Below are 18,521 nucleotides of genomic sequence, written 5' to 3'. Positions count from 1 at the left end.
TTTGACATGTTCTGTATTTTATTTTGTTTCTTTAAGAATCTAGCTCTGATATTGTTCAGTCTCAATGGAAGAGGTGACAATCTTAAATCGTGTCAATGTTCAGTTCGATGTTTTTAGCTGTTAGGAACGCCACCACCAGTTCTTCCGCACTTTGCCGCCAACTCGCTGTGGTTCACCTCGTTGCAGAGGCTGGTAGCTGCTGCCTTTTGCATACGAGCGGGGTTTGATCTTCAGCCCAGTCACAATGAAATAATTCATTCTTAAATACTGCTCCAGGTCGAGCTCGGTTATTTTTCCGTCTCTTTCCACAGCACGCATCCTCAGCTCTTTCCCCTTCATCAACAGATCAAGTATCATATATTTTTTTATAAAAGTCATTTAATTTGTTTACAAGAAAGTCCAGTGATTTTTTTAATATCCTGCGTCTCGTCCGATTATCTTCTTGTTTTTTTTTACCTCACTGTGAGAGTGTGACACTGGAGTGTCATGTCCAATTTCGTTGTCACAATATGTTAACCCATTTTGTAACAATGACAATAAAGGTATATTCTATTCTATACAATGTTTATTTGGCCACTTAATCTTTGCAATTTGACACATTGAGTGTGTCAGCGGTTAAGCCAGTTAACTAGGCCTACGCCCACTTGATCAAGTAATTTGTATATATTTTAAACAACATGAGGCTCACCTAGAGGAATCTATGATTGTCCCTCATCTTATGGCTAAACAAAAAACTTGTTAATGTCTGGGCAAAATAGGATAAGAAAAAATGTGTAGCTTAGTCACTTTGAGTCTGTGTAGTTTCTGTTTTTCCTTGTGCTTTGAAGCACTTGTTTTCGGTTGTACTACCTAATACAGCTACATCTAGGGGTCAAAAAATACCCAGCAATCACAAAAGCAGTGGTATTGATATGAAATACTGTAAATCACCACATTACGATATGAGTGTTACACTAAACTAAATTTAAAACCCATATCTTTCATTTGATCTTTTTACTCGCCGATACGATACCTTAAAATAGTACAGAATCTGCATTGGAACAATGCTAGTTATTTTTTAGTGTAATTAGATGGCTAACAGAAGTGTATTATACATTAAACTTCTGTCTCAATTACCATGTTTGATGTGCTTTATCATTGCCAGTGTTAGGAATGACGCCGTTATAAATAACGCTGTTACCAAACAGCGTTCAAAGATGTAAAGATATTCCCTGACTGAAGACTCCTATTACCCCCCACAGTTTCTCCTTTGTTAATGACAAATGTGACTTTCTCTTGTCAACAATGTCCTTTATTCTTTCGTTTGATACAACTTTCCTTGTCATATAAATAAACATAGTTAGTTAGTATCAAACCACTTGCATTATTTATTTGTGTCTACTATTTTCCTTCTGGACTGATCAATCATTACCTATATCAATTACAGTAATAGAAAAACGACCATTTAAAGCTAAAATTAAAATATGTTTTGAGTATTTCGTACTTCATGATAAATGCAAGGCATAATATGAGACTATTTGTGTTGGAAACAGTAAGAATTTACCTGCTGACCAAATTGGTAACCACCGAACTAGATTCTGAATTATATAAATATGATTTAGACCAATTTCTCTACAGCCTCTTCCACAACGTCATCATTACTGATGGTCAAGTACAAATCAGCTGGTTGTTTCATGTTAAAGCTATGTCAGCGTGTGCATTCTTCTTATGCGTAAGAAAGAAAAGCAGGGCATTCTCGGTTGGCCTTTCAACATATTTATTCACGCACAATACGCTAACGTGAACACGGCTATCATTTTTACCTTACACGAGAGCCATCTAAAAATTAAACAAAGCAATGTGTTCTGTTGTGTACACAATGGAGAACATCCTACCGTAATATCACGGGTAAGAGCGCTATTAAATTAGCAATACACAGTGTTCATTTTACCTCTGAAAAGTGATGGGTCCCGGGGACTCGCATGTTTAAAAATCTATGGGTCCCAACAAATATCTATGGGTCCCCAAAATTTAGTCTCATATTGAAATTGTAAATCGGCGACAAATATATAATGTAAATCTATATATTCATTCCGTTTTAATCACCACCGTTTATTGATAATACAAATCAGTTATCACTTCAAGAGTTTTCAGTTCACAACAATATTGTACATTATACAAGATAATATTGCTGAAATAATTATATTAATCTATATTTTCATTCAGTTTTATTCATGACAGTTAATTGGTAATACGAAGCGGTTATCACTTCAGATTTTTCAGTTCACAATATTGTACATTATACAAAATAATCTTGCTGAAATATGAATCTATATTTTCATTCAAATTTAATCATCACAGTTAATTTGTAATACAAATCAGTTATCACTTCAAGAGTTTTAAGTTCACAAAAATATTGTACATTATACAAAATAATATTGCTGAAATATTAGTCTATATATTCATGCAGTTTTAATCATCACAGTTGATTGGTAATACAAGGCAGTTATGACTTCAGGTTTTCAGTTCATATATTCTTCGTGGTTTGCTGTCCCGCCACAGTTGTAATGCGTTCTTAAGGTCCAATTGCAGCAACGGAATTTCCATAGCTAATTTGTGGTTTTCATTGTCGTGGTGCCGATCAAATGTGCTCTTCTGAAAGTTAGTATTGTGAAATTATTTATGCAATCCAGTTTTTTTGTCACGCTGGGTACGCACAACACAGAACATGTAGCCTCTATTATCATCCTCATAGCGTAACCAGGAATATAATTGAGTCCATTTTGGCAGAAAAGTAATTTTCTTGCTAGAAGTATTCTTTTGTTTATTTTCTTTCGTCGAATCGTTCGCTTCAACACACGTGCTTTCCTTGCCGGAATTATTGCCGTTGTTATCACTCTCTGCATTATGTTTTGACTTATACTGACACTGATGAATGACCAATTTTGTGTTGATTGTTAAATAATACTGTTTTTTCGGAGGCATACTTAACCTTCACTCAACGACAAGCACCACAACAATGACGTAATCTGGAAGCAACGAAATCTCGTTTGCCGAGATCGGCTTGCAGACGAAATCTCGAACCGCGAGACCAAAACAACAATGGCGGATCTGCCTGACGAAAAGTTTGGAGTGCGATAAATCTTTGTTAAAAAAAAAAGTAATCGGGTAATAATGTCAATTTTGTGTCAAAAAAGTTGCGTCCCGGGGACGCACGTTGATTCAACACTATGCGTCCCCAGCAAAAATGATGCGTCGAGGACGCGGGCAAACGAGAACACTGAATACTTAACATCTAATTTGGGAGAACCAGTGTATACAGTGGGACCTCGGTTATCGCGGTTAATGGGGACCAAAACCACCCGCAATAAGTGAAAATCTGCAAAGTAGCTGCGCACCTTAAAAAAAAAAAAATTCTCATCTCATCTCATCTCATCAGCCGTACCGCTTATCCTCATCAGGGTCGCGGGGGGGCTGGAGCCCATCCCAGCCATCTCCGGGCAGTGGGCAGGGGACACCCTGAACTGGTTGCCAGCCAATCGCAGGGCACACAGGGACAGACAACTCATTCGCTCATTCACACCTAGGGACAATTTGGACCGGCCAATTCACCTGAAATGCATGTTTTTGGAACGTGGGAGGAAACCGGAGTGCCCGGAGGAAACCCACGCAAGCACGGGGAGAACTTTATTTATAAAATTATTTTATTCTATATTATTATTTTTTAGACCTGTGAAGCTCTAAACCCGCGAACGTGGAACCACGAAGTAGCGACACCCCTTAAAAATGCTTTAAAAAGTATATATATAAATAAATAGATAATTATTTTTTTTATTTTATTTTTTTTTTAGGCCCGCAAAGCTCTGAATCCGCGAACGTCAAAGCTCGAAGTAGCGAGGTCCCACTGTAGTTCTTTTTCAGTAGTTCCTGCATCTTTAAACCCTATTTTTTTCCAAAAGTGCTGCTCTTTCCTCACTGAGAAAGATTTTTGTCAGGTATCATAGACAGAGGGAGAGAGATGGAGAGGGGAGGGGATAGAAATTGATAGGGAGCGGAGGGAGTGAGAGAGGTAGAAAGGGGATTGGATAGTCACTTTATATTGTCGTACTGTTGACTTTTGTTGTGCACAAAATAGTTGAGGTGCAGTTACTTATTTTTACTTGTCTAGTCGTCTCATGTTGTGAGAGATTGATTGATTGATTTTACGCTGAAGTGTTAAACACACTTTATTTATGATCTGTTTCCTTCTGTTGCGTGATAATACTTGAAGTACAGTAGCATATGTCTACTTGAGCAGATGTCTGACTACAGATTGTGAAATCTATATTGTCTTACAATTGATTTTTGTGGTGAACAGCAGGCTGTCCACTTGACCAGTTGTCTCAGACTGTGAGAGTTAAATTTAGTTTATTAAACTCACTTTATATTGTTTCCTGCAGATTGTTATTTTATTATACTGTCCGTTTGGGTTTCCGGTTGGACAAGTGAGCTGAGAAGAGGCAGGTCGGGGTAGCTCCCGTTACACATCGTTTAAGCCCGCAAATTTATGGTTACTAGGTTTTTTATGGTTTTTACTAGGTAGGGATTGCAAACAGGGATGTGTATTGAGCCCTTTGTTGTTTGCTTTAGCTCTGGAGCCCCTCTCACAAACAATTAGAGAAGACCCTGCCATACATGGCTATAACACAGAACATACTTGCAAAAAGTTTTCCTTGTACGCAGGTGACATTCTTCTGTACTGTATGTAACCCGACCTGAAACTACAATTCCACATATTTTGGAACTACCGTAAATTCCGGACTATAAGCCGCTACTTTTCCCCCAAACTTTCAACCCTGCGGCTTATTCAGTGATTCGGCCAATTTATGTAATTTTTCTAATGGCCGCCAGCGGCGCTCGAGTACAAAAGGTAAGATTTAGACCGGTGGAATATATGCGCCAAGGAAGACTGCAACTTCACTAAAACTGGCCGCATGCGAAAGGCAACTTTTTCACAAGTCTGCCAGTGGATCCTGACAGCGTGGGGCAGCATCAAAAAATCCACCGTCACCAACGGGTTCCGAAAAGCCGGTGTAATGCCGAGAAATGCAGAGAATTGCATCCCCTGTCGCTGGAGCGCGCACACGTCACTCCCGCTACTACAACCACTTTTACCTCGTTTTATCTCACTTTTATATCACTTTTCGGGAATGTAATGGCGAAAATATATCCAAGACCACTTCGTCTTGCATTTGTTGGGAATGTAATACAACTTAAACCATTCTGTCTTGTATTTATTGTGAATGTAATCGAACAGTAATGCACACCGTATATATACCACTTTTGAGCATGTAACGTGTTTATTTTGGCTTTTTCGACTCAAATCGCTCGTATTTAAACTGTTATGCCCTCTCCCATAAAGCTTATTTTGCTGAAATCATCAACAGATATAAAAGTGAGATAAAACAAGGTACGTAAAAGTGGTTGTAGTAGCGGGAGTGACGTGTGTGCGCTCCCGCGACAGGGGATGCAATTCTCGGCATTTCTTGGCATAACACCGGCTGCGGGAGCGTGGGACGACGTCTATATGACAAAGTTTCCTTCCGACACTGAGGAAGACGACTTTGATGGCTTCAGTTCTAAGGAGGAAGATGAGGACGGTTTACCGTGATTTTTACAAGTACGGTATGTTTTTTTTAACAGACCCGTTTACTGTGTTGCGAGCGTATTCAACTTATGAACCATCATCCGGGAACTAACTTGTTCATAAGTCGGGCAGCGTCTGTAATGCCCTTGCGTGTCGTCACAGATGCACACGGTCACTGATGAGATCCGATCACCAATTTTGAGGCACCCTTTCACTATAAAAAAATGTCTCTTGATCAAAATACAGGGCAGCCAGTCTGACATCTGACCATTTCTGACACATGGGTCACCACCAGTGTTGGGCACGTTACTTGAAAAAAGTAATTATAGTTACTCACTACTTCTTCGAAAGAGTAACTGACTTAGTAACTGAATTACTCTAGTTACCAAGAAAAGTAACAATTTCTGAACTTCTAAAATAAGTTTTTGTATGTCAAAGAGTTTGAAATCTTCTGCCCTAAAATTTGTCGCTTTGCCGAAGTTTGCAATTGAAACTGTCGCTTGTTTTTTTCTTTTTATGGGACTCAACCATTTCCAAAGTACCTCCAAACAGCTGAAGTGCCCCCCTGGCCGTTGTCTTTTTCGCTTATTTGGTTTTGTTTGGTTAATGGAGTCAGATAACTAATTTGAACAATTTGGTGAACGATACATTTTTAATATTCAAAATCTAACAATACATATGCACGGAATGACTTAAAAAAGGGGGGTAAATGAAAAAAAAATACGATAACAAAAGGAAAAAGAGAGATGTTTTTAAATTTTTGTATAAACACATTAACACTGAAAAACATAAGAAAATAGAATTACTATATTTATAAATCTACATCAAAGATAAAATACAAAACAATTTCAACTTTTTATGCTCAACAAATTTAAAGTCTACAACACGGAATCTCCAAAAAATGCGCAGTAACCAATCACAAGAGAAAAACGGGGTCTCAGAGGGAACCATCTGTTGATTAATGACTAGCGGGCTCATTGAGATGTTTCGATTGCGAATGACACAAATCTGGGTGCTCAAACTTTTCGCAAAACAGCATATATATTGTTCATTGGGGATAAAATAATTATATATATATATATATATATATATATATATATATATATATATATATATATATATTATAATCATTTTATCCCTCTCGGGCTTCCATAACATACAAGTAAACTTTTGACATGATAAATACTGAGATAAATCTTTTTTCAATATTTTATTTAAAACTTTTAAAAAATTGAAACTTGGGATGAAAGCAAATGAAATGATCTGAAATAATCTGCATTTATATACTGTAGCGCTTTTCAAGTCAATGACTTCCCAAAGCGCTTTACAGTGTGCTTCACATTTCCCAATAGCGGCCTTGTATTGCAGCCATGTAAGACACTAACCTGCTTATTGGGGATGTTAGGGGTTCAGTGTCTTACCCAAGGACACTTCGACATGTAACACGGACAAGCCGGGATTCGAACTGGGATCCCTTGATCCCAACACGAGCGCTGTACCTCCTGAGCTACTGCCGCCCCAAAGCATTACATGATTGCCAGGTTTTAGTAACATTTATTTAAATGTCATTTTATTTTGGCATTCTTGGGCTTCGGTAGAACACAAGTTAGCCCAAATCATATCATTTATATAATTTTGTCCCTCTCTAGATTCCATAACATACAAGTAAACTTTTGACATGATATATCCCAAAACATGTTTCATTTTTTACATGCATTCTTTTCAAACTTTGTTTTACTTGAAGCAAGGAAGTGTGAGAGCATTACATAGTTGCTTGTTTTAGTAAAATTGATATCTAATTAAACGTCATTTTATTTTTTCCCTCTTGGCCTTCCAAAAGGACAAATGAACATTTGAAACAATAAGTTTAAATTATATCATTTTTTTCACCTTTTAAAAAGAAACATAAAAATGAAATGTTTTTTTGTTTTGTTTTGTATTTTTGTTATTGTTTTTTTAGGGATACTTAAATTCTTTAAACATTATTATATTTACTTTGTGGCACTTTTGGCTTTCCTTAGAAATCAACTGAAAAATAAATTGTAACTTATTAAAATACGATAAATCTACAACAATTAAATTTAGTTTTCAAAAAATTGTTTCCAGTTGATTTTTTTTATTTGTTTGTCTCATTGTTCGTTCGTTTATTTCATTTCTGAGAGGTTTTGGCGGAGGGAAAAAAAAGGTAGCGTAATGTCCCTTTAACTGGAGCGGACTTGCGGTTCGGGTCCTGAACCTGCCTGTGGAATTTAATCGTTTTTGCCCAGTTGTCTGTGCCGAAGGGGGCAGAACCTCCGAAGCGCAACAACATACCACCAAAACACAAATTGGTCCAAAAATACGGGTATTCAATCTACCAACTGAGGCGTGTTCAGGAGAGTGAGCGATTGCTATCGCTAGCTATCGCTAGCTTCTGAACGGCCAATGATTATTGAGCGCTCGCGTGCCCGAGTAATCACGGGAGAAAGACCGCTTACTTTGATTTCCAACATGGCGTCGACAGTGCTGTACATGGAGGATCTCACCCTGACGAGTGCTGTTGGCGATATAATTTATCGTCTTACATTGCCTGGTAATGTTTGTGAACAATGCAAGACAGGTATGACCCTTCCACTGCGTTTAGGATAACCTTAACTGTGTCAATATGCGAACTGTCGCTCATATCAGCCAACTCGCTCAAAGCAAGCTGTAGAACGAAATCCATTGTACTGTCGTCGGCCATTTTGGATCAGTAAGGCAATCACAGTGAGCGATTACAACCGTTCAGCAGTGCGCGGCAAGCGATTAACAAGCGACTACATGTCTGATTACTCTCCTGAACACGCCTCTGGTGTCGTTTCGGAGGAAACCGACAGAACCGTACCGGAGTCTCCGTGTTCGTAACGGTAAGAAGCGGCCGCCGTAAAAAGGATCAGGTGGATCCTTCCTCTTGTTTTTCTTTCAATAGGCTTTGATGACCGCTTCCCATTCAGTTGGAACTTTGTTTTATTTATTTTATTTTAACTTTTAAGTCCGCGTTGTGTTCGTACTAAGGTGACTGTTCAAGTTGAAAAAAATAAAAAAAAAACACTGTTCGTCGTTTTCTTGTCGGCAATGCTAGCTAGCGATAGCAACTTGTTGCCAGCTATTTCGCGTTCCAGAGAGTAAATTAAATTATAAAGCAAAGTTATTACATTAAAAATTAAATTGTCTGATTACTCTTAATAACCTCACGAGTGAGTATACTTTCGACAAATCTCCCTTGTTGTCGTTTTTGTTTCAACTTTTAGTGTTTGCGTTCTCGGCAGCTTTGTTAGCTTGCTTTTATTTTTATACTAAAGCTCCTTGCAATTCCTTAGTGCATGTCTGTCTATAGAAATATCAATATGCTAATCATAATTGATGATATTTGTTGGTAATTCAAACTTACACAATCAAATTGTATTCATAAATACACACCTTATATTTTACATGAATCTAAATTAAAGAACATTACTTTCTAATTTGTTTACATAATCAGTGTTTACTTTTAAAATGGGGGAAAAATCTGACACACCAGTCAACCTCATCCAATTGCTTCCCTTATTAAGTGATTATAAATCTTTCTAACACGCAGAATATCACGAACAGTTTGAGCAATCTATAATGATGTTGTCGTCTGCAGGTTCCTCCGTGAAAAGCGCTATATAAATGCAGATCATTTACCATTGTTACCAGTCACCGAGATGATCCAAATTAGAGCTCAAATGGGCAAGGCAAGAGTTAATAAAATCCGTACAAAAATGGCTTTACAGTGTACACAATTTGAAACGTATAAGATAGATAGATAGATAGATACATTATTCATCCCCGAAGGGAAATTCACATTTCCAGCAGCATCCCTGAGCTGAGAACAGTACAATAATAAAGCCAAAAGAATACAATATACAAATACCCAGTGTGACGTGCAAATGCCCACTGTAGCGTGTTATATAGAGTAACTAAATAGTGCTACACAGAATACATATTGCAGTAAGATTCGGTAATATCCAATGTAGGTGGTGTGGTTTAATGTGGGCCTTTACTCTGCCGGGTGGAGTTAAAGAGCCTCATGGCATGAGGAAGAAAAGATCTCTTCAGTCTGTCCGTAGTACAAGACAGTGGCAGCAGTCTGTCGCTGAAACTGCTCTTCTGTCTGGAGATAATGCTGTGTAGTGGATGCGATGGATTGTCCATGATTGACCTCAGCTTTTTCAGTGCTCGTCTTTCAGCTACTGTTGTTAGGCTGTCCCGCTCTTTGCCAAGATGACAGGTTTGCGGTGAGCATGTTTGACACAAACATTTGACAGACCGATACTTATGATACCGATACTTACTGTTATGATTAAGAATTTCTGGATATGATTAATTGTCACGCAAATTGTCAAAAGTGACCGATATGTTGGCAATTTTTCCCCTTCTGCGTGGGCTCTACCAGGCTGTGCTTGCCAAAGACACACCGCAGTTAATGGTGTCCTTACTACGACCTTAGGGTTGAGGGAACCAACCAACCATGATACTAATAGATATCATTGGACACCTTAATAAAGAAGAGAAATTTAATTAATAGTCAAGAAATCATTATTAACTCAACTTTCTGTTCCTTTTATTAAAACAACAGACCACTTCTTCGGTATTTCAGGGATTAGTGCTGTTGTTCGGTGTAAATAAAAAATGTGTCCAAAATACTGAAGTGATGTTAAAAACAGACCGGGTAGTGAAAACCACACACAGAGAACCAGTGTTGTCTACTTCCATGTGTGCGTCGCTGCACGTTAATGTCTACAGTATTCATTTCATTCAAGGGTGGTAACAAAAGGTGGAGAGAAAAAAAGACTAATCGGGAATTTGAAAACTATTCGCAAATATGGGAAATATTCACAATTCGATGAATATGTCATATTCATGACATTCCTACCAATACCCAAATCTTGACAGTTACTGCTCCCAGTAACCAATAACACTAGTACTCTATTCTTGTTTAGTATTTTATTGCAAGCAAACTAGCTATCTCAAAAGCAATTCAATTTTTGCAGCAAACATATTTTTTTATATTTAATCTGGACTCGTGTCAACAAAGTTACTGTTGGAGTTGCTTTTGTCAAAGTATTCCTTAGTCATTTTTGTGTCATTAGTGTTCTTGGCAACTTTATCAGCTTGAAGATCAATAGGTGTTTGTTGCCGTTTTCCTTTATATTGATACTAAATCAGCTTGTAATGAATTACTTCACATATTTCTCTATAACTAACAATTTAGAAATATATTTGATTATATTTGTTGGCAGTTTAACCGTAGTCAATCAATTTGTATTTAGGTTGGACTAAAATTGCACTTGTCATCATTGATTAAAACTTGTAGTATACAGTGTTTATAATGAGATTGGAAGTGGTACTCCAGGATAACATGCAATAAAATACTGTAAGGGGAAAAAAGAATATTATCATGGATAGGCAAATATTTATATGGTAGTGCTTGTAGACTGGGCTAAAGTTACAGGTGCATCATAACAACAGTGAAATGACATTAGGAGCAACATACTTCCAATATACAACCCCTAGCAAATTGTAGGAAATCACCAGTTTCAGGAAAGCCCTCACTCAGACATTTCATTCTGTAGAAAAAACTCAGATCACAAACATGAAACAATGGCAAGGTGATTCAAAAGTGCAACATATAGGCATTCAGAAACACTAAAAGAAACTAGACAATTGTAATTGTGATTGATCTGGAAGATGATCCCGGGATGTATATATAACCCTGGTTGTTAGCATTATGAGTAAAGTTTTTAACTCAGGAAATGTATTTGTAATTTCTTCGCCCCCCCCACACACCCCCGGTACTGGCAAGTTCATTTGAGATCGGCCCACAACCGTTAGCAACAAGGATATGCCTTGTGGAGGTCTAAAAATCACATTCTTGGTAAAAACATAGTAATATCACTGTTATTACACATTACAAAATTTAAAATGTACATGTTCGAAAGGAATGAGCCATTCTATTTGAATTGGCCCATCCGGACTGCATTTAGCCCATTCAATTTGCTGAGTCGTTAGCATGTTAGCATTAGAATAATTTTTCAGCATGAAAAAGTTAGCAATTAGCCCTTAGCATCACTTTTTAGCATGTATCCGTTAGCATAACTCATCAACATGAGTCCACTAGCATAATTTGTAAATATGAAGTCGTTACAATATTTCCATTACCAAAACTTTTTTGCATGAAGACGTTAGCATTTAGCCGTTAGCATCACTTTTTAGCATGTACCAATTAGCATAACTCATCAACATGAGTCCATTAGCATAATTTGTAAATATGAAGTCGTTAGAATATAGCCATTGCCAAAAAATTTTAGCATGAATATGTTAGCATTTAGCCGTTAGCATCACCTTTTAGCATGTACCCATTATCATAACTCATCAACATGTATCCGTTAGCATACTTTGTAAATATGAAGTCTTCAAAATATTGCCATTACCAAAAAATTTTAGCATGAAGAAGTTAGCATTTAGCCGTTAGCATCACTTTTTAGCATGTACCCGTTAGCATAACTCATTAACATGAGTCCATTAGCATAATTTGTAAATATTAAGTTGTTAAAATATAGCCATTACCAAAATTTTTTACTATGAATAAGTTAGCATTGCCGACAGTGTTTACAGCTAGTTTGCGCTAATACTTGGGCTGGCTGTGCCAGACCAACCCTTTGCCGACAGTGTTACAGCTTGCTTGCGCGAATACTTTGGAATTCATCATTTACCCATGGTTAAAGGTAATGTAGGTCGGGCCCCCTCAAGCCACCCTGGACAGTCCCTGATTACTACCTCTGGCAAAGCCCTCGTTTCCAAGGCTACCCATTGAATTGAATGGGCCAATGTATTCCGGATGGGAGATTCTCAAAATACATTAGTCCGGATGGGGACTCTTTTTGGTCTCCGGGGCCCCGCCGTATCGCTTATCCATATTGTCGCTCAAGAGTCCCGGGCCGGAATTTTGGGTATATGAATCGTTGGGCTAGTCCAAAAGCTCTGGGAGGAGTTACCCGACAAACTTTTTTGTCAGAAGATAGATATAGTAACTAAACAATTCCCGTGGCAATTGTAAGAGTTGTGATTGATCTGGCAGATGTTGGTAGAGAACCGGTAGCGCTGAGTTGTTAGCATTATGAGTTAGCATAAAGTTTTTAACTCAGAGAGATGTATTTGTAATTTTTAACTTGGTTCTGTGGGGGGACTCCGCTTTATTTGTGTTATATAGCTACAAATAAGTATTTCAACAGTCAGTAAAATGAATGTCAAACGTTTTCCTGTAGTCTTTCACCAGGTTTGCATACTTTGCAGGAATGATCTTCTTGAGATCAGTCAGGTTTCTGGGCTGTCGCTGAGAAACACGGCGTTTGAGTTCCCTCCAAAGATTTTCGATTGGGTTCAGGCCTGGAGACTGGCTTAGCCATCCTAAAACCTTGCTATGCTTCTTACTCCTTAGTTTTCCTGGCTGTGTGCTTCGGGTCGTTGTCGTGTTGGAAGACCCAGCCACGACCCATGTTCAATGCTCTGACTGAGGGAAGGAGGTTGTCCCCCAACATCTCACGATAGACGGCCCCAGTCATTCTCTCTTTATTGCCGTGCACTCGTCCTGTCCCATGTGCAGTAAAACACCCCCGAAGCATGATGCTACCACCTCCATGCATCGCAGTAGGGGTGGTATTCTTCGGATTGTACTATTCATTCTTCTCCCCCCAAACACACTTAGTTGAATCATTACCGAAAAGTTCTATTTTGGTCTCATCTGACCGCAAAACGTTCTCACATGACTTAAGGTACCAGGAGCCTTGAGATGTGCTGGTTTAAGGAGGGGAACTTTTCATGCCATCCATGATTTCAAATCATGACATCTTAGTGTATTATCTACAGTAACCTTGGAAACGGAGGGCCCAGCTCCCTTCATGTCATTGACCAACTCCTGTCGTGTAGTTCCGGTCTGATTCCTCACTTTTCTTATCTGTTAATATTCTGATCACAATAAAAATATTCCAAGCACGGGACCCTTAGCTTCTGTGGCGGTGTAGGCTATGGTTGAGGTGTGATGCAGGCAGTCCGGTAAAGTTTAGTGTTAGAGTGGCCTGGGTACTCGTTCCTCGAGTTATCAGGTTTTTGTTCCTTTAACATCACTGCAAGCCTTTGCACCAATCGTAAATAAATACAATATAATAGAGGTATTGTATCGGCGACTTGTTTAGAGCTGCACGATTTTGGACAAAAACCTACTTGCGATTTTTTTTTTCAGACCTGTATTGCAATTTTGATGGGATTTTCAATTTCAAAAGAAAAGTGCATTTCTGTGCTCATTTTGTTTTTAGGGAGAACTTAAACATAGCGACATGCAAACTTACCTCAAGATGACGTCCTTAGAGACTGAGAGTATACGACTGTAATAAAATAACAACTATTGATCCACAAATAAAAACAGAATTGCAATTAAATAAATTGTCTTTATTGTCAGTATACAAAAGGACAACAAAATTGGAGGGCTTCTCCTTTCAGTGTAAGAAAGAGATTTAGTGAGCGGATGGTTAGCTACCTACACGCTAGAACTGGTAACAGTGACTTCTGCAAGGTCTTTGTGATAATTAAAATACCAGAGTCACAAAGGTAGTGGGTTTCCACGAGTAGTAGCTCCAAGTCGTCTGTTGGTGACTAGCCACGGTCGCCAATTCCCGGACGCAATACAAACCCAGGCAGCACCTACTGGTTATCAGCTTTTCTTTGCGCTTTTCTGTCTTTCCTCAGCGTCCAATTTAATTAAATGAATTTATTTTCAATGTAACGAGCCTCTAAAGCTACGAGCTGTGGTTTTTGTTTTGGTGGCCATTTATGCCAGGGCTGTTTGACTGACTGGCAGCTTACACCAGCAAGTCGTGCAAACATGTCTTGCAAACTTTGCCTCACTTTATGGCAGGGGTCGGGAACCTATGGCTTGCGAGCCATATATGGCTCTTTCTATGAGTATCTGTGGCTCAGAGACAAATTTGATTGCATGCAAAATTTCTCCATCTTGTTCAAAAGTTGAGTTGTCTATCCTGTTCAGGTTCACGCAAAGCCAAACCAAAGCTAAATAATATGGTATTACTTCGCAGTATATATAGGGCACGTTTTTCACTACAATTTACAGTCAAGGTGTCACACAAAAAAAGGGGGGGAAAAACCTCGTTTTGGCTGTACAACGCTAAAGAATCCTTTATATAAAAGTTCACTATACAATCTGTGTTCAGTGTTCAGATAGCTTATGATGAATCCACAGAACTGTAAATACGCCAAAACACCGGAAGAGAACTTAGTCATTTGATTGGGTGAGTGGGAGGGATGGGTGGAGCTATGCAAAAAGTGCAAGCACTCCCTCCTATCTCTCGCCCTACGCCGTCTGCGCCAAAAGTGAGCTCATCAGGCTCCCTATTTGCAGAATGTTGTGACGTTTTTACACAATAACTGCTTGCATCTGGTTTTGAAACCAATATGTATGAAAAAAAGGGTCAAAAGGAGTTTAACCGATCTTGAGTAATTGCAAGAAAGAGACAAGTTTAAAGTGGTATGTTTGTTGATTTTGGGACAGGGGCTCTGGCATTATTCTCTTTTCATAATTTTTATCAAATCATGAAAAATAAATGTGCTGAAGACTAAGCTTTTGTCTGGGGCGCGGGTTTAGCAATTTAGTAAATTTGTCTCATAATATATGGTGTGGCTCTTTCCCAAAATAAAATTAATATTTTTTGCTTTTATGGCTCTTTGAGTCAAAAAGATTCCCGACCCCTGCTTTATGGTGACCTCCATTAAAACCTGCTTCTCATTGCCTGGCGCTGTTAAAACCATGAAATGTGACAATTCTTGTTGGCCAAACACTCCATCACTAGAATATAAACTGTAACTATGAATCACTGAAAAAAACCACTGTGTTTTGCAGTTAGCTTATCGCACTACATTACGGTGATAACGATTAGATTTCGGTTTATTGTGTAGCCCTAATGCAACACATATCGCATAGTTGTGAAAATGCTGTAACAAGGGGCCGAAAAACATATATTGGCGACTTTAAAGGTGTAAGGCGGGGACGCCATATCCCACGGTCTACTGTCTCACTTGGACTTTGGCACATGCTAAACATTTATGTGCGTTACTTTTAAATTGGAAAAAAAACGCTAATAAGTTAGGACTTGCATGCCGTTTTTGTTGCGGCTTTTCCTTCAGACCTGGAACGTTTCATTTACCTTATTAAAGGAAAATGAAAGAAAGAAAAATCTTTCAAATGTCATCACAGTGAAGTTTCGCTCATAAAAAGGGATTCCTTATGTCGAGAGCTGTTGAGCCCACCTAAGTAGGTAAAGATGACAATGGTCAACTTTTTTTCCTCTTGTTGCCATTTCTTGAAAAACTTTACTTTTGTAGCAAATTTTTCCTTCATGTTAATCAAATATACAATTTAACTTTTTGGTTGGCTTTAAGCAATTTTTCGTAGTAAATGAGCCAACACATCTACATGGGTCTTTTTATATTTAAAAGTGACAGATTTATTGTTTCAATTTTTTTATTTAGCCAGTTGAGCTTCCTGCGTGGGTCATCTAAGTATGCAAAAACTAGTGGTCTGTGTGCTGATAAGAGCTGTGATATCAGCAAAAAGAAAAAAACAGCCTGTCCTCACTTATGCTTTGCTAATCTTGGAGCAACTGGAATTCCCGTCGTAGTAATTTGTGTACTGTCCTCTTCATCTTCCTGAAGTGAATTAGTTTACGTTTTGGGCTTGTCATGGGTGACGCTGAAATTTATGTCTCAATGTTTTTTTGTGTGGCACAGCTTACCTCTAAATTCCCACGGTCTCTTTATCTTTGTTTTTCTTTTTAAATTGTTTATCTGTTGTGGGGATTCTGTTCAAGATAATGTTGCTATAGTTAACTGGAGACTCGAGTATTTTCTCTACCTTCCTGGAATAACAATATTAACTTTCTCAATCTGGGTGTTCCATGTTGCTGTTGAATCTACTCAGAAGGACTAAAACTTCTCCGGTGTCTGTGATCCAAAGACACTGATGTTAATATTAGTTTTGTTTTTTTCAGCTAAACTAAATGAATAATCTATAAATTCAACGCATGCTGGTTGAGTATTACAAGAGCAATTTATAAAAGTTCAGGTAATGACTGCTGCTGAGACTTATTCAGAAGCCGTCTTGTGTTGACTTTTCATTAAGATTGGCCAGAAACGCTTCATACGTTTTTTTTTTTTTATTTCACATTCACATTCGCTTTTAAGGCTTGTCGCATGATAACATCACTATATTAAATCACCTGAAAAGAAACAATGGAAGACTGGTGGAAGCCACGGGCTTGCTTATAGGACACCCATTCCCGAAATAACTTTGGACGCATCTTCTATCAAGAATTTCAACAGTTATTTCAGAAATTATCACATGGTTTAAATCAGGATATATCGATATATATTGTCCATTTTCTCAGTTTTTTCCCCCCCTCATCCTTTTTTTACTCTCTAGCTTCAATACAGTCCATAAAACCTGGGACAAATGCAGGACTGTCTCAGAAAATTATAATATTGTAATATCTATTTTTCTTTTTTTCTGTACTACAATTACAATAAAGAAAAATGTCCAACATGTGAAGACTTAAATATACCGTTTTACCATATCATGAAAATTTATACCGTTGGCTCTAATCCATCATCGGCAAAATTAAAATCATAAAAGGCTTTCAGTATTTCAGTTGATTTGCAAAGAATCCAGAGGTATGACCTAGCTGAAGTCGAAGGTTTTATAGTAATGAGTGGATTTGTTTGACCTACACTCAGAATGTGTAGCTAAGTACCAAATTTACGTTGTTTCGTTATTTTTCAGCTCACGAACAATGTTATTATTTTTTTTCCCTACAGTAGATCCCAGGTACAGTAAGACCTCGTTTAACGCGGTTAATGGGGACTAAAACCACCCGCGATAACTGAAAATCCGCGAAGTAGCGGCGCACCTTCCAAAAAAAAAAAAATTAAATTTTTTTTTTAATTATTATTTTTTTTTAGACCCGGTTAATGGGGACCGAAACCACCCGCAAAAATTGAAAATCTGCGAAGTAGCGACGACCCTTCAAAAAGAACAAAAAAAACCTCATCTCATTATCTACACCGCTTATCCTTATTAGGGTGACGCCGTGTCCGCCGAACTCGCTCCGTCGCGTGGCCCGGGAGTATAATTCATCCATCCATCCATCCATTATCTGCACCGCTTATCCTCAGTAGGGTCGCGGGGGTGCTGGAGCCCATCCCAGCCATCTTCGGGCAGTGGGCAGGGAACACCCTGAACTGGTTGCCAGCCAGTTGCAGGGCACACAGGGACAGACAATTTGCTCGCGCATTCACACCTAGGGACAATTTGGACCAGCCAATTAACCTGACATGCATGTTTTTGGAATGTGGGAGGAAACCGGAGTGCCCGGAGGAAACCCAGGCAAGCACGGGGAGAACATGCAAACTCTGCACAGGAAGATTGGTAGCTGGATTTGAACCCATGACCTCAGAACTGTGCCGCACACTCGCTAACCACTGCCCCGCCGTGCTGCCCAAGTATAAGTCAATTTATTTTCATTTATCACCACTTCTCACATGGTTGAATAAGAGGGAGAAGAAAAAACTGTAAGATTAAGGTAGGGTGAGGCTTGATAGTCCAATGTCCCGGTCGTTTGCATCTGATATTATGCATAACTGAGAGATGGCTCAGGTCAATTTGACGCAGCCTTATATTAAATGTTCTACAGTAAACAATTAAGGAAGTCCCTACAGATTATTTAACGCATGCACAGCAATAAATCCCCAAAGTCTTAACAAACATTGATGAGCAGTGGGTACAACTTTGTTGTCTTTGACTTCTTTCCTG

The 18,521-nt window shown here is 38.5% G+C and overlaps 1 protein-coding gene across 10 annotated transcripts in view; it reads left to right on the top strand.

The window, feature by feature from the left end:
- The first annotated feature begins 8,114 nt into the window (after positions 1-8,114).
- Positions 8,115-18,521, top strand: part of LOC148345878 (rho guanine nucleotide exchange factor 18-like) — a 67,869-nt gene continuing 57,462 nt past the window's right edge. For 3 of the 10 annotated variants that reach the window (XM_088325768.1, XM_088325767.1, XM_088325766.1), the window contains exon 1: positions 8,314-8,490. The gene's annotated coding sequence lies outside the window, so the exon portion shown is untranslated. Of the gene's footprint in view, positions 8,205-8,287; positions 8,491-8,619; positions 8,639-18,521 lie in introns of those variants that run through there. The other 7 variants (XM_088325763.1, XM_088325770.1, XM_088325771.1 and 4 more) reach the window with 7 other exon arrangements.

This window comes from Urocampus carinirostris, unplaced genomic scaffold, assembly GCF_059441175.1.
Source record: "Urocampus carinirostris isolate Australia breed hairy pipefish unplaced genomic scaffold, RoL_Ucar_1.0 HiC_scaffold_21, whole genome shotgun sequence".
Classification (NCBI taxonomy): Eukaryota; Metazoa; Chordata; class Actinopteri; order Syngnathiformes; family Syngnathidae; genus Urocampus; species Urocampus carinirostris.
Note: the sequence above shows the minus strand (reverse complement) of the source record. Positions and strands in the feature narration are given on the sequence as shown.